The sequence below is a fragment of the Rattus norvegicus genome, chromosome 6 (assembly GCF_021556685.1).
Source record: "Rattus norvegicus strain SHRSP/BbbUtx chromosome 6, alternate assembly SHRSP_T2T, whole genome shotgun sequence".
NCBI classification, from domain to species: domain Eukaryota; kingdom Metazoa; phylum Chordata; class Mammalia; order Rodentia; family Muridae; genus Rattus; species Rattus norvegicus.
The window spans coordinates 84280228-84302243 of record NC_141539.1 but is presented as its reverse complement, the minus strand read 5'-3'; positions in this window follow the sequence as shown (position 1 = coordinate 84302243).

Genomic DNA, 22016 nt, shown 5'->3' with positions numbered 1-22016 from the left:
TGAACCTCGCATACTTAATTTGGTTGTTGATGTTTTTGTGGTGCCCTTCTACTCCTCTGACTCCTAGATTCCTTCTGCCTGCTCCATCCCCTACCCAAGGGGAGGGACTAATGGAGACATCCAGCTGAGACTTCCCCTTTACATAATGACTGATTGTAGGTCTCTGTACATACTCATTCCTATGCTGCTGGAGAAAGCCTCTCTGATGATGACTGCACAAGGCACCAATCTATGAGTATAGCAGACCATCTTTAGTCATCGTTTCACTGCTTCTGGTCGTTTGGTGGTTTGAGTTTTGTTCATTCGTTTGTTTTATTTTATTGTGTTGTTCTTATTTATTATTTACTTATTTTGGTCAGTCATGTTTGGTTCTATCATAGGTTTCTAGATAGACTTTTTATATTTGACTCAAGTGTTACAGGATATTAGACCAGGAAATGACAAATAGGACCTCATGGAACAAAAAGCTTCTATTTCTAAAAGGACGATTTCTTTTCTAAATTTTTATTTGCAGATTTTAATTACCATATAATTATACCATCCCTTTCTTCTTCCAACCCTTTCTCTACCTCCCTTTGTTCCCTCTAAAATTCATGGACTTTTTCTTTTTCATTTTTACTACACACACAAATACACATACACATACACTGAACAGAATGGGATAAAATCTGTCAGTCATCTGACAGAGAATTAGTTTCTAAACTATACAAAACAAAACTAAACAATATCTTAACACCAAACATAAAAACCTACCTAATTAAAATAAAGGGTACAATATTAAACAGAGTTCCAAAACAAGAACTACAAATAGGCAGGAAACACTTGGAATGTATTCAACATCATATCTATGGAGAATATAGAAATTAAAACTACACTGATATTCCACTTCACCCTAATCATAATGGTGATCATCAAGAACACAAGCAATACAGACACTGCCATGGATAGCAGGAGAGGGTCAACCACATGCACTGTTGTTGGGAACATAAATTATACAGACTGTTCAATTCAGTCTGGACATTTCTCAAAAGATGAGAAGTAAACCCACCATATTAAACCATCTGTACTATTCCTGGCATGACACTTTACTATGAAGATTTAAGCATACCCATGTTTATGACTTCTCAATTCCCTGTGGCTATAAAATGGATTCAGTTTAAATGTCTATCAACTGATGAATGGATAATGAAAATGTAGCACATATACCCAATAGAATTTTATATAGCTATACATAAAAATAAAATTATAAAATTTCCAGGAAAATAGATGGTGCTAGGAATTTATTTATTGTGTGAGGTATCCAACACCTAGAAAGACAGACAGATATTGCATGTTATTCTTCATGTTTACTATACGTTTAAATTTTTAGATGTCAAATTTTAGGAAAAGAAACATAAGAGGACACAAAAATACTTAGGATATATGAGAAACCTACTATTTTATGTTAGGATGAAAAATTTAAAGTTTTACCAGAGGTACCATTTATGCAATTCTTTTTGTTTTGTTTTGTTTATTTCTTTTTAAATCTATTATTATAGTCCAATCTTTATCCCCCTCTCGGTCCATGGTCCACCATCTGGTTGTTCGTCATCCCATACATCCTGACCTGTCTCCAAGAGGATGTCCCCCACCCCACCCACTCCCACCCCCACTAGACTTCCCTACTCCTTGCCTCAAGTCTCTCAAAGGTTAGGTACATCTTCTACCACTGAGGCCAGGCCAGGCAGTCTTCTGCTGTGTGTGCGTCAGGGCCTCATATCAGTTGGTGCATGCTGTCTTGTTGGTGGCTGTCTGAGGTATCTCAGGGGTCCAAGACACTGATGGTATTCCTATGGGGTCGCCCTCTTCCTCAATTTCTTCCAACTTTTATCTAATTCAACCATAGGGGTCACCAACTTCTGTACATTGGTTGGGTGTAATATCTGCATCTGACTCTTTCAGCTGCTTGTGGGCCTCTCAGAGAGCAACCATTCTAGGCTCCTGTTTGTAAGCAAACCGTAGATCAGTAATAGTGTCAGGCATTGGAGCCTGCCTGTAAGATGGATCCCAATCTGGGCCAGTCACTGGACCTACTTTTCATCAGTTTCTTCTTTTTGTTCCTGCACTTCTTCTAGACAGGAACAATTCGGAGCCAGAGTTTCTGACTGTGGGATGGCAACCCTATCCCTCCACTTGATGCCTCTTCTTTGTATTGGAGGTAGATTCTATAAGCTTTCTCTCCTCATTGTAGGGCATCTTATCTAAGGCTCATCTCTTTGAGTCCATCTTCCTAAGTCTTTGGTACATTCTAGATTGCCCCCCAAGGTTGCCTGTTTCCATTCATTATGCTGGCCCTCAGGGTTTCAGTCCTGTTCCTCCCAAATACCTGATCATGTTTCCCCTTCCACTTCCCTGTCCCTTCTTCTGCACAGGTTCCTCCTTCCCTCTACCCAACTCCCATGATTGCTTTCTTCTCTTTCCCAAGTGGGATTGAGGCATCTTCACTTGGGCCCTTTAGCTTCTTAAACTGTTTGAGTTCCGGAGTATTCTGTATCTTTTGGCTAAGATCTGCTTAGTGAGTTCATATCATTGGATCAAGGACCTCAACATAAAATCAGATACACTGAATCTAATAGAAGAGAAAGTAGGAAAGAGCTTTAATCTAATTGCCACGAAGGTGGAAGGGAATTTCCTGAACAGAACTCCAATGGATCAGGCTCTAAGATCAAGAATTGATAAATGGGACCTCATGAAACTGAAAAGCTTCTATACAGTAAAGGACATAGTCAATAGAACACATCAGCAACCTAATAAAATATATAAAGAACTCAAGAATCTAAGAACCAAAAAAGCCAAACAACCCAATTAAAAAAATGGTGTATAGAACTAAACAAAGACTTCACAACAGAGGAATCTCAAATGGCTGAGAAGTTCCTGAACAAATGTTCAAAGTCTTTATTGATCAGGGAAATGCAAATCAAAACAACCCTGAGATTCTACATTCTACCAATCAGAATGGCTAAAATAAAAAAATAAACTCAGATAACAGCACATGTTGGCATTGATGTGTAGAAAAAGGAACACTCTTCCACTGCAGGTGGGATTGCAAAATGGTATAACCACTTTGGAAATCAATCTGGAGGTTCCTCAGAAAATTGGAAATGGATTTACCTGAAGACCCAGCTATACCACTCTTGGACATATACCCAAAAAATGCCCTCACCATGCCTCAGGGGCATGTCTTCTACTATGTTTGTACCTGCCTTATTTGTGATAGGTAGAGTCCAGAAACAACCTAGGCATCACACAACACAAGAATGGATACAGAAGATGTCATTTGTTTATATAGTGGAATACTACTCAGCTATTAAGAATGAGGACATCATGAGTTTTGCAGGCAAATGAATGAACTAGAATATACCATCCGAGTGAGGTAACTCAAATGCGAAAGGCCATCAATGCATTTGTAATGTGAGTCTCAGATGCAATAGGTTATTAAACACAAATGTCAGTGCCGGCTGTGAGACACCTATTTAGTTATGATTATCCAGAACAGCCAGCTGCAGCAGCCACAAATACTCTTTGATTTTTCACCAGAATTAGATGGTAAAATCCTGTTGTTAAAAAAAATTCCCATTGGATGAAGAGACACCATACTGGAAATGAGGTAAATGCTTTCCTCCTACTGGTATACTTCTAAGATACTGCTTTCCTGGCAGCTGAAAGAAAAACCAACAGTGCTCTTTCCTAGTTTTGGACTTCGCATACTAAGATTCCAGCTTCCCAGCAGGATGTCTTCAATACTAGCCAGATTGTTGCGGGATAATCTATTTCTGAATGGATCTGCCTATCCACAAAAAGGAGTTCATGCGTGATAATGAGGAACTGGCAATAAAGGTTATAATATAAAGTAGTGAACCTACTTCTGTTTTTTTCTAAATAGACATATTAAACTGCTACCTAAAATACTTAGGTTTGTACCAATTAACTAGAACTATACCCCCTCTTGATCAATAAAGCTTTTCTTTGTACAAAGAATGGTTTGTGCCAAGATCTGCTATGGGTCAACGCATTGAGAGTGAATAAAAAGTGAGTAAACACCCATATTCTCTGGCTCCCTGTAGCTCATAGGGCACTGAGAAGGGAGTAGAAAGAATGTAAGAGTTGGATGCACTGTGAAATGCTATTTTACAGGATGACACAATCATAAATGTACAATAGTGACAATATCTGCAAAAGGCCAATGCAAAATTGATACCATAAAGTTAAGTTATAGATTAAAAATGAGATTATGGGACCCAGATCTACCTAAGATAACGTTTTGGGGAAAAGTATTATGTTCATTGGTAGAGTCTCTTGGGAGTTACTCACCCTCTGATGAATAGCTTCATGCCTATTAATGTACACAATGCTGGGTAAGTCCAGTGGTCAACAAAGTCATAATAAAAATAAAACAAAAGGACATGTAAGTGAGCTGAGGTCTTGGTAAAAGGAGGGGACTGCTAGAAATGGGAGAGTACTAAGAGTAGATGAGAAAATGAGTATGACTAGAACACACTACACATGCATGGAATGTTTGTATCAAAGAACAAATTAGTTAGAAAAACACAATCATGTCTATACTGCCTTGTAACACAAGTACTGGGAGGTAGCGATGCCAGGAGCTACATGGCCAGCCAGCTTAGTCAAAACGGCACAAATCCATTCACTGAGATACCTTGCCTTAAGGCGATAAGATAGAATGAAATAAAAGATTATGTTCTAGGTGATTTCCCAATTTTGCTTCTATGGATTCAGTGTATCAAGTTTTATGCTGTGTAATAGTACAGGATATATGTTCCTGAACAGAACACCAATGGCTCAGACTCTAAGATCAACAGTTGATTAATGGGATCTCATGAAACTGCAAAGCTTCTGTAAGGTAAAAAAAAAAAAAAAAAACTGTCAATAGGACAAATTGGCAGCCCGCAGTTTGCGAAAGGATCTTACCAACCCTACATCTGACAGAGGGCTAATATCTAAAATTTATAAAAATCTCAAGAAATTGAACTCTAACAACCCAAATAATCTAGTTAAAAAGTGGGGCACAGAGCTACATAGAATTCTCAAAAGAGAACTTTCAAATGGCCAAAAGGTTCTTATGAAAATGTTCAAATCCCTTAGTCATCAGGGAAATGCAAATCAGAACAACTTCGAGATTTCATCTTATACCCATCAGAAGAGTTAAGATCAAAACCTCAAGCACATGCTGTCAAGGATGTGGAGCAAGGGGAACACTCCTCCACTGCTTATAGGAGTGGAAAGGAAACTTGTACAACCACTTTGGAAACCAATTTGGTAGCTTCTCAGAAAACTGGGAATAGTTCTATCTCAGGATCCAGCTATAGAGCTCCTGGGTAGGTGCCCGAAAGATGCTCCAACATCTCACAAAGACACTTGCTCAACTATGTGCATAGTTGCTTTATTCATAATAGCCAGAAACTATAAACAAGCTAGATATATCTCAACTGAAGAATGGATAAAGAAAAATTGGCACATCTACTTAATGGAATACTATTCAGCTATTAAAACCAAGATATTATGTTTTTGAAAGCAAATGGATTGGATTTGAGAATATCATTCTGAGTGATGTAACCCAGTCCCCAAAAGACATGTGTGGTGTGAACTCACTTATAAGTGGACATTAACCATAATTAGCCATACAGGTACCATGTTACATTCCACAGACCCAAAGAAACTAAGCAAGAAGGAAGGCCCAAGCAAAGATGCTTGAATCTCACTGAGAAGGGGGAATAAAATAGTCATAAGGGGCAGATGAAAGGCGAGAACTGGGAAGGAAAGTGTTTGGGGAGGAGAATGTAGGATTCAAGATCAGGTGTGGGGAAGAACAGGAGGGATGGCTATATGGCCATGAAAATGAATGGGAATCTGTAACTGACAGGGGTGGAGAGGTGGGGCATTATCTCCAGGAGGAGACACGGCCTTGGAGACAAGGGAGGTGCTCAAGAATCAATGAAGGTGGGAAGTCCCACACCCGCGGATCCCGGCCCGCAGCAGCTCTCTGCTCCCAGACCCCGTGAGAGAGAGAGACCTCACCACCTGGTCAGGTGGGCACTCCTGAGGCTGCAGAGCGGAAGAGACCACCAACACTGCTCACCCCTGCCCACATCCCTGGCCCAAGAGGAAACTGTATAAGGCCTCTGGGCTCCCGTGGGGGAGGGCCCAGGAGCGGCAGGACCCCTGCCTGAGACACCTCCTGAACCTGAAGGAAACAGACCAGATAAACAGTTCTCTGCACCCAAATCCCGTGGGAGGGAGAGCTAAACCCTCAGAGAGGCAGACACGCCTGGGAAACCAGAAGAGACTGCACTCTGCATACACATCTCGGACGCCAGAGGAAAACACCAAAGACCATCTGGAACCCTGGTGCACTGAAGCTCCCGGAAGGGGCGGCACAGGTCTTCCTGGTTGCTGCTGCTGCAGAGAGCCCGTGGGCAGCACCCCACTAGCGAACTTGAGCCTCGGGACCACAGGTAAGACCAACTTTTCTGCTGCAAGAAAGCTGCCTGGTGAGCTTGGGACACACGGAAGCAGAATTCCTCTAGGACCGGGCACATTCTGTGTTTACCGGAAGTCCCACACCCGCGGATCCCAGCCCGCAGCAGCTCTCTGCTCCCAGACCCCGTGAGAGAGAGAGACCTCACCACCTGGTCAGGTGGGCACTCCTGAGGCTGCAGAGCAGAAGAGACCACCAACACTGCTCACCCCTGCCCACATCCCTGGCCCAAGAGGAAACTGTATAAGGCCTCTGGGCTCCCGTGGGGGAGGGCCCAGGAGCGGCAGGACCCCTGCCTGAGACACCGCCTGAACCTGAAGGAAACAGACCGGATAAACAGTAATCTGCACCCAAATCCCGTGGGAGGGAGAGCTAAACCTTCAGAGAGGCAGACAAGCCTGGGAAACCAGAAGAGACTGCTCTCTGCACACACATCTCGGACGCCAGAGGAAAAAGCCAAAGACCATCTGGAACCCTGGTGCACTGAAGCTCCCAGAAGGGGCGGCACAGGTCTTCCTGGTTGCTGCCGCTGCAGAGAGCCCGTGGGCAGCACCGCACGAGCGAACTTGAGCCTCGGGACCACAGGTAAGACCAACTTTTCTGCTGCAAGAAAGCTGCCTGGTGAACTCAAGACACAGGCCCACAGGAACAGCTGAAAACCTGTAGAGAGGAAAAACTACACGCCCGAAAGCAGAACACTCTGTCCCCATAACTGACTGAAAGAGAGGAAAACAAGTCTACAGCACTCCTGACACACAGGCTTATAGGACAGTCTAGCCACTGTCAGAAATAGCAGAACAAAGTAACACTAGAGATAATCTGATAGCAAGAGGCAAGCACAGGAACCCAAGCAGCAGAAACCAAGACTACATGGCACCATCGGAGCCCAATTCTCCCATCAAAACAAACATGGAATATCCAAACACACCAGAAAAGCAAGATCTAGTTTCAAAATCATTTTTGACCATGATGCTGGAGGACTTCAAGAAAGACGTGAAGAACTCCCTTAGAGAACAAGTAGAAGCCTACAGAGAGGAATCGCAAAAATGCCTGAAAGAATTCCAGGAAAATATAAATAAACAAGTAGAAGCCCATAGAGAGGAGACAAAAAAATCCCTGAAAGAATTCCAGGAAAACATAAATAAACAAGTAGAAGCCCATAGAGAGGAGACACAAAAATCCCTGAAAGAATTCCAGGAAAACAAAATCAAACAGTTGAAGGAATTAAAAATGGAAATAGAAGCAATCAAGAAAGACACATGGAAACAACCCTGGATATAGAAAACCAAAAGAAGAGACAAGGAGCTGTAGATACAAGCTTCACCAACAGAATACAAGAGATGGAAGAGAGAATCTCAGGAGCAGAAGATTCCATAGAAATCATTGACTCAACTGTCAAAGATAATGTAAAGCAGAAAAAGCTACTGGTCCAAAACATACAGGAAATCCAGGACTCAATGAGAAGATCAAACCTAAGGATAATAGGTATAGAAGAGAGTGAAGACTCCCAGCTCAAAGGACCAGTAAATATCTTCAACAAAATCATAAAAGAAAACTTCCCTAACCTAAAAAAAGAGATACCCATAGACATACAAGAAGCCTACAGAACTCCAAATAGATTGGACCAGAAAAGAAACACCTCCCGTCACATAATTGTCAAAACACCAAACGCACCAAATAAAGAAAGAATATTGAAAGCAGTAAGGGAAAAAGGTTAAGTAACATATAAAGGCAGACCTATCAGAGTCACACCAGACTTCTCGATAGAAACTATGAAGGCCAGAAGATCCTGGACTGATGTCATACAGACCCTAAGAGAACACAAATGCCAGCCCAGGTTACTGTATCCAGCAAAACTCTCAATTAATATTGATGGAGAAACCAAGATATTCCATGACAAAACCAAATTTACACAATATCTTTCTACAAATCCAGCACTACAAAGGATAATAAATGGTAAAGCCCAACATAAGGAGGCAAGCTATACCCTAGAAGAAGCAAGAAACTAATCGTCTTGGCAACAAAACAAAGAGAATGAAAGCAAACATAACCTCACATCCAAATATGAATATAACGGGAAGCAATAATCACTATTCCTTAATATCTCTCAATGTCAATGGCCTCAACTCCCCAATAAAAAGACATAGATTAACAAACTGGATACGCAACGAGGACCCTGCATTCTGCTGCCTACAGGAAACATACCTCAGAGACAAAGACAGACACTACCTCAGAGTGAAAGGCTGGAAAACAACTTTCCAAGCAAATGGTCAGAAGAAGCAAGCTGGAGTAGCCATTCTAATATCAAATAAAATCAATTTCCAACTAAAAGTCATCAAAAAAGATAAGGAAGGACACTTCATATTCATCAAAGGAAAAATCCACCAAGATGAACTCTCAATCCTAAATATCTATGCCCCAAGTGCAAGGGCACCTACATATGTAAAAGAAACCTTACTAAAGCTCAAAACACACATTGCACCTCACACAATAATAGTGGGAGATTTCAACACCCCACTCTCATCAATGGACAGATCATAGAAACAGAAATTAAACAGTGATGTCGACAGACTAAGAGAAGTCATGAGCCAAATGGACTTAACGGATATTTATAGAACAGTCTATCCTAAAGCAAAAGGATATACCTTCTTCTCAGCTCCTCATGGTACTTCCTCCAAAATTGACCATATAATTGGTCAAAAAACGGGCCTCAACAGGTACAGAAAGATAGAAATAATCCCATGGGTGCTATCGGACCACCAGGGCATAAAACTGGTCTTCAATAACAATAAGGGAAGAATGCCCACAAATTTGGAAATTGAACACTGCTCTACTCAATGATAACCTGGTCAAAGAAGAAATAAAGAAAGAAATTAAAAACTTTTTAGAATTTAATGAAATGAAGGTACAACATACCCAAACTTATGGGACACAATGAAAGCTGTGCTAAGAGGAAAACTCATAGCGCTGAGTGCCTGCAGAAAGAAACAGGAAAGAGCATATGTCAGCAGCTTGACAGCACACCTAAAAGCTCTAGAACAAAAAGAAGCAAATACACCCAGGAGGAGTAGAAGGCAGGAAATAATCAAACTCAGAGCTGAAATCAACCAAGTAGAAACAAAAAGGACCATAGAAAGAATCAACAGAACCAAAAGTTGGTTCTTTGAGAAAATCAACAAGATAGATAAACCCTTAGCCAGACTAACGAGAGGACACAGAGAGTGCATCCAAATTAACAAAATCAGAAATGAAAAGGGAGACATAACTACAGATTCAGAGGAAATTCAAAAAATCATCAGATCTTACTATAAAAACCTATATTCAACAAAATTTGAAAATCTTCAGGAAATGGACAATTTCCTAGACAGATACCAGGTATCGAAGTTAAATCAGGAACAGATAAACCAGTTAAACAACCCCATAACTCCTAAGGAAATAGAAGCAGTCATTAAAGGTCTCCCAACCAAAAAGAGCCCAGGTCCAGATGGGTTCAGTGCAGAATTCTATCAAACCTTCATAGGAGACCTCATACCAATACTATCCGAACTATTCCACAAAATTGAAACAGATGGAGCACTACTGAATTCCTTCTACGAAGCCACAATTACTCTTATACCTAAACCACACAAAGACACAACAAAGAAAGAGAACTTCAGACCAATTTCCCTTATGAATATCGACGCAAAAATACTCAATAAAATTCTGGCAAACCGAATTCAAGAGCACATCAAAACAATCATCCACCATGATCAAGTAGGCTTCATCCCAGGCATGCAGGGATGGTTTAATATACGGAAAACCATCAACGTGATCCATCATATAAACAAACTGAAAGGACAGAACCACATGATCATTTCATTAGATGCTGAGAAAGCATTTGACAAAATTCAACACCCCTTCATGATAAAAGTCCTGGAAAGAAGAGGAATTCAAGCCCATACCTAAACATAGTAAAAGCCATATACAGCAAACCAGTTGCTAACATTAAACTAAATGGAGAGAAACTTGAAGCAATCCCACTAAAATCAGGGACTAGACAAGGCTGCCCACTCTCTCCCTACTTATTCAATATAGTTCTTGAAGTTCTAGCCAGAGCAATCAGACAACAAAAGGAGATCAAGGGGATACAGATCGGAAAAGAAGAGGTCAAAATATCACTATTTGCAGATGACATGATAGTATATTTAAGTGATCCCAAAAGTTCCACCAGAGAACTACTAAAGCTGATAAACAACTTCAGCAAAGTGGCTGGGTATAAAATTAACTCAAATAAATCAGTAGCCTTCCTCTACACAAAAGAGAAACAAGCCGAGAAAGAAATTAGGGAAATGACACCCTTCATAATAGACCCAAATAATATAAAGTACCTCGGTGTGACTTTAACCAAGCAAGTAAAAGATCTGTACAATAAGAACTTCAAGACACTGAGGAAAGAAATTGAAGAAGACCTCAGAAGATGGAAAGATCTCCCATGCTCATGGATTGGCAGGATTAATATAGTAAAAATGGCCATTTTACCAAAAGCAATCTACAGATTCAATGCAATCCCCATCAAAATACCAATCCAATTCTTCAAAGAGTTAGACAGAACAATTTGCAAATTCATCTGGAATAACAAAAAACCCAAGATAGCTAAAGCTATCCTCAACAATAAAAGGACTTCAGGGGGAATCACTATCCCTGAACTCAAGCAGTATTACAGAGCAATAGTGATAAAAACTGCATGGTATTGGTACAGAGACAGACAGATAGACCAATGGAATAGAAGACCCAGAAATGAACCCACATACCTATGGTCACTTGATTTTTGACAAAGGAGCCAAAACCATCCAATGGAAAAAAGATAGCATTTTCAGCAAATGGTGCTGGTTCAACTGGAGGGCAACATGTAGAAGAATGCAGATCGATCCATCCTTATCACCCTGTACAAAGCTTAAGTCCAAGTGGATCAAGGACCTCCACATCAAACCAGACACACTCAAACTAAAAAAAAAAAAAACTAGGGAAGCATCTGGAACACATGGGCACTGGAAAAAATTTCCTGAACAAAACACCAATGGCTTATGCTCTAAGATCAAGAATCGACAAATGGGATCTCATAAAACTGCAAAGCTTCTGTAAGGCAAAGGACACTGTGGTTAGGACAAAACGGCAACCAACAGATTGGGAAAAGATCTTTACCAATCCTACAACAGATAGAGGCCTTATATCCAAAATATACAAAGAACTCAAGAAGTTAGACCGCAGGGAAACAAATAACCCTATTAAAAAATGGGGTTCAGAGCTAAACAAAGAATTCACAGCTGAGGAATGCCGAATGGCTGAGAAACAACTAAAGAAATGTTCAACATCTTTAGTCATAAGGGAAATGCAAATCAAAACAACCTTGAGATTTCACCTCACACCAGTGAGAATGGCTAAGATCAAAAACTCAGGTGACAGCAGATGCTGGCGAGGATGTGGAGAAAGAGGAACACTCCTCCATTGTTGGTGGGATTGCAGACTGGTAAGACCATTCTGGAAATCAGTCTGGAGGTTCCTCAGAAAATTGGACATTGAACTGCCTGAGGATCCAGCTATACCTCTCTTGGGCATATACCCAAAAGATGCCTCAACATATAAAAGAGACATGTGCTCCACTATGTTCATCGCAGCCTTATTTATAATAGCCAGAAACTGGAAAGAACCCAGATGCCCTTCAACAGAGGAATGGATACAGAAAATGTGGTACATCTACACAATGGAATATTACTCAGCTATCAAAAACAACGAGTTTATGAAATTCTTAGGCAAATGGTTGGATCTGGAAAATATCATCCTGAGTGAGCTAACCCAATCACAGAAAGACATACATGGTATGCACTCATTGATAAGTGGCTATTAGCCCAAATGCTTGAATTACCCTAGATCCCTAGAACAAACGAAACTCAAGACGGATGATCAAAAGGTGAATGCTTCACTCCTTCTTTAAATGAGGAAAAAGAATACCCTTGGCAGGGAAGGGAGAGGCAAAGATTAAAACAGAGACTGAAGGAACACCCATTCAGAGCCTGCCCCACATGTGGCCCATACATATAGAGCCACCCAATTAGACAAGATGGATGAAGCAAAGAAGTGCAGACCGACAGGAGCTGGATGTATATTGCTCCTGAGAGACACAGCCAGAATACAGCAAATACAGAGGTGAATGCCAGCAGCAAACCACTGAACTGAGAATAGGACCCCCGTTGAAGGAATCAGAGAAAGAACTGGAAGAGCTTGAAGGTGCTCGAGACCCCATATGTACAACAATGCCAAGCAACCAGAGCTTCCAGGGACTAAGCCACTACCTAAAGACTATACATGGACTGACCCTGGACTCTGACCCCATAGGTAGCAAGGAATATCGTAGTAAGAGCACCAGTGGAAGGGGAAGCCCTGGGTCCTGCTAAGACTGAACCCCCAGTGAACTAGTCTATGGGGGGAGGGCGGCAATGGGGGGAGGGTTGGGAGGGGAACACCCATAAGGAAGGGGAGGGGGGAGGGGGATGTTTGCCCAGAAACCGGGAAAGGGAATAACACTTGAAATGTATATAAGAAATACTCAATTAATAAAAAAAAAAAGAATCAATGAAGGTGACCTTAGCTATGACTCACTATATTAGAGTTATGGAACCTGAAGAGATCGCCTTCCGTATTCAGACAGGAACACCAGTTTAGAGCAACCACCCTCACACAAAACTTTTAACCTTAAATCTATCTCATCTATAAGTAATGCAGGCACGGGGAGTTTTTGCTTAATATGACATGTGATATTTTGATTTTTTTATTTACTCTCATAACAGTTTGTATTTCTGTAATGTCCAGGAGATTGTCAAAGTCTATGTAGAGTTAGGTTTCCATCGAGCATGCAAAGTATCTACAAACAAATTCACCATTGACTTTTCAAAGTCTGTGTGTTCTGATCATTTTTAATAAGGATAATAATATCCCAAATATTTATGCAAGGCATACAGTGGGTTTGAAATACATAAAGCCTTTAAGTGTATTTTATTCAATTCTAATAATAAAAATATTGTATGGAAATTATAGTTATTTCATTTATATCTTTACAAAGAATAAAAGTGACAGAATTTCAATAATTTGCCTAAAGGCATATAGATATTCAGTGGTTAATTTAATAATCATTATGAATCTATTGGGTTTTTTTTTTAGCAATGAACCCATAAACAAATAGCAAGGAAAGGAACCGATAGATAGGAACACACACTCACATACCTAATTCCATGTCAAAATGTCCTATTAGGCAACATGTCACCTATCATAATGATCAATAGAAATAAATTACATTATAAGTCCTAAATCCTAATTCTTTTGCTACACTAATTAATGGGCTAAGGTAATTAAATCAGCATAAATATCATAGCTAGCTGAATTTCACGTAAAATATCAGAAAATGCTGTGCTCATTAATAACTTCTATAGCTATTCAAGCAAATATAATGCAATAAGGATAATTAAATCTTGTGCTTCAGGGAGCAATTGGGCTGGCTTAAGGAACAAAAAGGAAAATAAGCCTTTATTCTCTGCTCTAGGGAAAGCACTAGGAAAACTGACTAGGTATATTAATGGGGTGCTGAAAAGGCTAACATCTGCTCTTCTCTGAAATATTAGAACTCTGGTTGAAGCATAGTTAATTGACTCATATCTGATATTGAATTATAATAGCATTGATTTATAATATAATGGAAATAGGCTCTGTTTTAATTTTATATTAGCATTGGCTTCCTAATATAGCAACAAAACACTACTTCACAAACACTAGAAAATATGTTTTGAAGGACCCAATAAGACACTCACAGTGATACTTGAATCTTGCTTTCAAAGTTGATTTTAATGATATCAAGGTGCTGAAAACTCAAAGCAAAGTCTGTTTGTTTGTTTTTCTCCAATAGGCTCCACACTGAATCTGAATTATCCATGGATTACTGGAGGAAGGAGTAATAAACTCACAGGTATCATATGTAATTCTCAATTACCAAGGTAGAACTGAGAAAAAATTCTTAATTATACTTCGAAGAAATCAGTAATACTTTCAGTCTTTCAGGGCTGAAGACGCTCTAATATTGAGAACAATTAACCAAGGGGACTATATAGTGGATTTAAGTTTAATGCATGGGAAAGATGATGCTTTCTAATTTTCTAAACATGCCTGGTTGCACATTTATAAATATTCATACTTTAGTGGTCTCAGATTCTAACAGTAGTAACTTTTAAGAGGCTGGGGAACTCTAATTTCAGTTCTTAATTGCAGATTGTAGTGTATTTTTGTTTTAATATCTTCTCAAATTTTAATTTTATTCCTATCTGCCCTAATATTTTTCATGCCAAGGCCCCTGGGCTTTGCCAATTTACATATTTGAATTAATGTACCAAATAATGTTTGAAAGTCTAATCACATTAAATGCCTTTAAACCCAACATTTCTCCAAACTAGTTAGACCTTATTAATTAACCTATGTGATCAAAATCTCATGCTGCCTAGCTACTAACTTGTCTCTTGGGGTCAGTGGACCAACTGGTTCTCTTAAAATAGCAGAGTGTTGAGGTAGGGTGATATACATGAAGTTAGCTGTCCATCACACTTCTAGATATTCTCACTTTCTGACCCACACAATATTCATTATAAAATATGTAGAAGAAATAAAGATTGAGAGTTGACACATTTGAGCTAAATTTTTCATTGAATTCTTTTACCCTTAAGTAAAATTCTGCCATAACTAAGGTTGCCAATGACTGAGAAATGATTAATTTGTGCCATATGCTACAATTATATTAATGGTAACAGGAATACTCTGGGTAGTTTTGAGTCTATGGGAAGAGAAAGAGAAACAAGTCTTAACTATACAACTTTTCAAAATATAAATATTTTCAGTACATAAAAATATGGGTTGCATAGTAATAGCCTGTTATGAAAGAGAGATGCTGAAAATGTGGGTACAGTATAAAAATCACAGAATACATCTTTTGAGTGGCATGTATAGGTAACTGTCAATTATACATACTCCACTGTGATAAACTGAACCATTAAACCAGTACTAATTACCTGATAATACCTCAGACAAACAATGTTCTGTTTCTTCTCATCCCTCAGTGATGGCTCGCTCTCTTTCTCTCTCTCTCTCTCTCTCTCTCTCTCTCTCTCTCTCTCTCTCTCTCTCTCTCTCTGTGTGTGTGTGTGTGTGCGCGCGCGCGCGCGCACACACGCACAGGTTAGAGAAATGTTTGAGTTACTTCAAGTTAAAAAAATAGCAGCTTAGCTTTTATTCCAATAAATAATTCTTTTTTTCTAAAAGGTGGCTGTCCCTTTTTAATCATTGACCCTTTTGTACCCCTATTGATTATTTTAGCATTTACCACATAATATAAATCTTTGTACCTAGAGAACGCACAAGAAGGAATTTGGAACAATGACCCTTGCCTACCTATTTCAATAGACAGGAATTTGAGACCACATTATACTGTGGTCTGTGTAGAAACACTTGGCATCAAAGCTTTCAAAATCACACCACTTCCAGATCTCTGAGCAGGAGTAAAAAGAAACAACACTCTAGTGCACAGTTCTCATGTTTTACCTAATTGCTCAAAAACACTTTTATTTCTTCTTTTAACCTAAAAACCCGGTAAGCATTTTACTTACCTGTACAAGTTACCCATAGTTTCTAATTGTATGTTTATCAATGTATATGTCAAGGAGAACATCTAAATGCTGTCTACCTTCCTTGTCTTAATAATATAGCATTGTAGCTCCCCACCCACTGTGTGTGTTGTATGTGTTTACACAGATATCCATGCACAGTGTGTCTGTGTGCATGTTAATGACACAGTTAGAGACCTCTTTTACAATGTGTGATATAGTTCTAAAAGAAGAGTTTCAAGCCTCGCTACATGAGCTGCCATAGTGATAATTGTGACCGAGTGATTAATAGGACATGACAATTGCTGCTACAGCATTCACTGGAAAAGAGAATGGGTGGACCATTGTTTTCAGAGTTAAAAATAGAAAATCAAAATAATTATTGTGAAACTAACTACTATCTACTTAGCAAGTAGGGATTCTTTAAAGTTGAATATTTTCCAGAAAGTGTTCAAAGAACATCAGGACTAAAACCATTTATGGAATCTTCCATCTCTTTGTAATTAATACAATGTCGTTTCTATAATTAGAAATGCAAAAGTTTAATATCCAGAATTTACAGTTGAAAATTAGCAGATATGGCTGTTATAGTTACACAAGTTGATCATTGTGTCATTAAAAGTAGGTCATTCTCACAGCCTTGGTTTCTGCTATTATGGTAGTATATCCAGGGAGCAATATTAAATTTGGAATATTTCATTAGCTATTAAAAATTGAAAACAATCATGACTATTATACCAAATGGAAATGAAGTTATTATTACGTGTCCAAATTGGGTATAAATGACATAAAACTTATAAGAAAATACCATGAATCTTATTAAATTGAATCTCTAATAACTGGTCCTTCACTGAGTTTGGAATAGACTATGCTATATCTTCATTACCATTCCTTTTACCACCATTTTAGATATAATATTGGTCCAAGGTTACTAAGTAGTTATCATGTGGGCTTAGATTTTTATTTTTTTATTAACGTGAGTATTTCTTATATACATTTCGAGTGTTATTCCCTTTCCCGGTTTCCGGGCAAACATCCCCCTCCCCCCTCCCCTTCTTTATGGGTGTTCCCCTCCCCATCCTCCCCCCATTGCCGCCCTCCCCCCAACAATCTAGTTCACTGGGGGTTCAGTCTTAGCAGGACCCAGGGCTTCCCCTTCCACTGGTGCTCTTACTAGGATATTCATTGCTACCTATGAGGTCAGAGTCCAGGGTCAGTCCATGTATAGTCTTTAGGTAGTGGCTTAGTCCCTGGAAGCTCTGGTTGCTTGGCATTGTTGTACATATGGGGTCTCGAGCCCCTTCAAGCTCTTCCAGTTCTTTCTCTGATTCCTTCAACGGGGGTTCTATTCTCAGTTCAGTGGTTTGCTGCTGGCATTCACCTCTGTATTTGCTGTATTCTGGCTGTGTCTCTCGGGAGAGATCTACATCCGTCTCCTGTCGGCCTGCACTTCTTTGCTTCATCCATCTTGTCTAATTGGTGGGCTTAGATTTTCAAAGTGCTTGGAATCACAAGGTCATGGCTTTATTTTTGTCTGGGTATTTAGCGGGTAAATCATGCCTTCCCATAAATACCTGATTTCTTCTCTTTAATACAACAGATAATTAACATGCATTTTATCCAACTACAACAGCCAGTGTGAACTCCAGAATTTCATTATTTAAGTGAAGTCCATAAGTTGAGACTCTTATTTGTCCTATGGAAAATAATGTCATATAATTTGCCATAGAGTACTGGGCAAAGAACATAAAACCAGGAGAAACTAGGGAGGATTTATTGGGCATTGTTTTTACAACAGTTCTGAGTCTAAGACCAGAAAGTGTCTTTTCATTGAGGTAGAAGGCCCATGAACCGCAGTATTCCACTTCTATCTACTGGAAGTCGAAGTTAGTCATTTCTCATTTTTTCTGTGGCCAAATGTAAAGAAGCAGTTGGACAATACATTATTCCAAAACCAAACCAACTAACCAAATAAAATCCTGTTAGTTGCATATAAAATTATATAAGAGAATCTTTAACCTCTTTGCATCCAAGGTGGACTTGCCTTTTTTGTTGACATAATTCTACTTTGTAGTGTTCTGAAGGTGTTCCCATGGACTCATGTACTTTGTCTATTTCCAACAACTGACTTACATAATACTTTCCATAAGTGTCTCTCTTGCTTCAATTGTATGCATGTTGACAATTCACGTCTAGTAAGAGTATGACTTTGTTCTCTCACCAATTTTGACTTTCTGAATGGTATATTAATCACCTTAGAGACAGAGACAGACAAGCACACACACATACACACACACACACACAGAGAGAGAGAGAGGGGGGAGCATTTATTGAGTTATTATAGATGTTGGATTAAAATCCTGGCCTCACAAAGTGTAAGTGAAGCTGTTTTGAACAATAAGCCCCATACTTCTCTTAAAAATTAAGAATACTACTTTGAGATAAGAACAAGATATTTGACATAAGACATTATAGAAGAAACTGTTTAAGACAAGTCTCCATATGCTAGCTAATTTTATGTCAACTTGACACACTTTAAGTCATCTGAGAAACGGTAACCCCAGCTGAGAAAATGCTTTTTTTAAGAACATGAGGTTTTTAGACCTGTACAGCATTTTCTTTATTCGTGATGAATATGAGAAAACCTAGCACATTGTGCATGGTGCCATCCCTGGGCTGATGGTCCGGGTTTCTACAAGAAAGCAGGCTGAGCAAACCATGTGAAGCAAGCCAGTAAGCAACACCACTCCATAGACCCTGTATCAGCTCTTGCCTCCAATGCTTTCCTGTTTAAGTTCCTTCAATGATGAAGAATGCTGCAGAAATATAAACCAAATAAACCTATTTCACCCCAACTGGCTTTTTGGACATGACATTTTATCACAACAATATAAATTCTAACTAAAACAACAAAAGGTGGAAGGAGGACTGTAAGGCATTGAAGGTACAATAGAAAAATGAATGCATCAGTCAAAGGAAATATTGAATTTTAAAACTAAAGGCATAAAACATTCAGGAAATCTTGAACACTGAAAAGACCAAATATATGAATAATAGAGAATAGAGGAAGAAGAAAAATCCAAGGTCAAAGGTAAAATGTAGTTTCAATAAAATCATATGAGAAAATTTTCCTAACCAAAAGAAGATGCCTATAATCATACACGAAACCTACAGAACACCAAATAGACTGGACAAGAAAAGACAGTACCCTCGCCACACAAGGATGAACACCAAACACATGGACCAAACAAAGAATATTAAAGGGTGCAAGGAAAAAAGAAAATCCGAGTATCATATAAAATCAGACTTAATAGAATTACAGCAATTTCACAATGAAAACTCTAAAAATCACAAGGGACAGGACAGATGTGCTGCAAACTCTGAGAGACTACAGGTTTCAGTTAAAGGTAACAGCAAGGAGCATTAAACATCATGTTGGGCCTTTAGATATACATCTCTATATATTGTTACTACACTTGGTGTCTGGTGATTATAGATATGTCAAGGTATAATTCTGTTTTTCTGTTAAAAAAAAGCATGATTCTTACATAGTGAAGAACAATAAACTGTTATCCATCTTTCTAGTGAAGCTAAGAATCCCTTTCACTCATGAAATGTTTTTTATCTACTCATGAAATATTTTTAAGAATCATTCAGTCTTCTAAAGTTAAAGAAATCTTTGAAACCTATGATAAATTTAGAAACACATCCCCAGGACAGTTGGATTGAAGTCATCCTTTTGGTCATGTGGCTGAAGATAGTTGTGAATGTTTCCCAACACAAAATTATAATCATATGTAAAACATTACAATAAAATAGCCTTTTGTAATTTGATTGCAAAATTATCCAATGTACATACTGTAGGTAACAATATCTTGTTTTCATGACAAAAAAATGGGCACTCTGTCAAAGAAACTGACTTTAAAGCATTAGGGTCTATATTATGTGAAATACGTCTTGGGAATTTTCTCTAAATTTCAGATATCCTTCCAGGGACAAAAGAGAAGCATGAAGATACCCCCAAGGCGGTAGATAGCAGAAACAATAGGGACACTGGAAGGAAGTGATTGCCATATATCTCCTATCCTACTGCCCTCTTCCAGCTCTGGATATTCCAAATTAAGGAACATTCTGAGACAACAAAGTCCACACTTTACCTGATAATAAAGTTGTTTTTTAATTCTGGACACACACACACACACACACACACACACATCTTGTGTTAAGCCATTTTCTATTACACACATCTTCCCTTATGTTGGTAAAAATCTCTGTGCTCAGCAAATCTAGATGTATTTTATCATTTTTTAAAAAAATTTTTTGATGTTCATCACACTTGCTACATATTTGACATGATGTGGGAAAATTTTAATTCTTTTTATATGATATGACATCTCAATACCTGATTAACAAGCAAATATGCAGAAAAATAAAATCTCTCTTTTTCCTTATTTTTCTTGGTCTTTCTGATTCCTTTTTCATCTACAAACTCCACTCATCTTACTTTTCTGTTTTTTTTTAATTTTGGATATTTTATATATTTACATTTTAAATGTTATCCCCTTTCTCCCTCTCCCTCTCCCCCCTCCCCCTTCTTCCATGGGGATGCTCCTCCTCTCACTCCCACCTCAACACCCTGACATTCCCCTACACTTGGGAAATGAGCCTTCACAGGACCAAAGGGCTTCTCCTGCTATTGATGCCAGACAATGCCATCTTCTGCTATGCAGCTGGAGCCATGGGTTCCTCCACTCTTTGATTAGTAGTTTAGTCCCTGGGAGTTCTTGGGGGATCTGCTTGGTTGATATTGTTGTTCTTCCTATGGGGTTGCAAATCCCTTCAGCACTTTCAGTCCTTTCTCTAACTCCTCCACAGAAGTGCCAGTGCTCAGTCTGATGGTTAACTGCAAGCATCTTCATCTGTATCAGTAAGGCTCAGGCAAAGCCTCTCAGGAGACATCCATATCAGACTCCTCTCAGCAAGCACTTCTTATCATCAACAATAGTGACCGGGTTTGGTGACTGCATATGGGATTGATCCCCAGGTAGATCAGTCTCAGGATGACCTTCCGTTCAGTCCCTGCTCCACTTTTTGTTCCTGTATTTCCTCTTATGAGTAATTTGTTCCTTCTTCTAAGAAGGACTGACCACCATTGCCTTTATATTCTCAGCAGTATGAAAGTGTTCAGAGACATCAGGTACAGCAACTTTTTGCCAGACCAAAAAGTAACTTGTAAAAATAATTACAATAAACAATATTCATCTGAAATGCAGAAACATACACCTAGGAATTTTTAAAGATTTAAATAATATCTCACTATACAGGCCAGAATGGCTTCAAATGAGATCAGGCTGCTCGACTCCTTGATGGCTAGGATTGTGGTGCTTAGGTACAATGCCCAGCTTTGAATATGTTTTAAAGCCTATACATTTGGACTTTTTCTTATGGGTGTACACATAATACTGAAGTCAAACACTAGCAAACGATGTCGTGAAACACTTTATTGGTTGGCTTAGTACTGCTTAGAAGTTCAGTGCATGTTCTTCTGTGTATTACACATCTTAGAAAGAAATGTATAACACTTAGAAGCCACTTCCTGTGATATATTGCCTGTCGTTTTTCTAATTACCCCATTATTTAGGCAATTGAAGATACAACTTACAAATAAATAAATAAATACCAGGCTCTATGTATCCAATCCCCCAAGCTTAAGTTATAGCCAGTCACTTTTCCTCTCTTTTGTAACATGAGAGCACATGGGAAGCAAATATATATTTTGTTGACACTGGGACCATAAAACAATGACA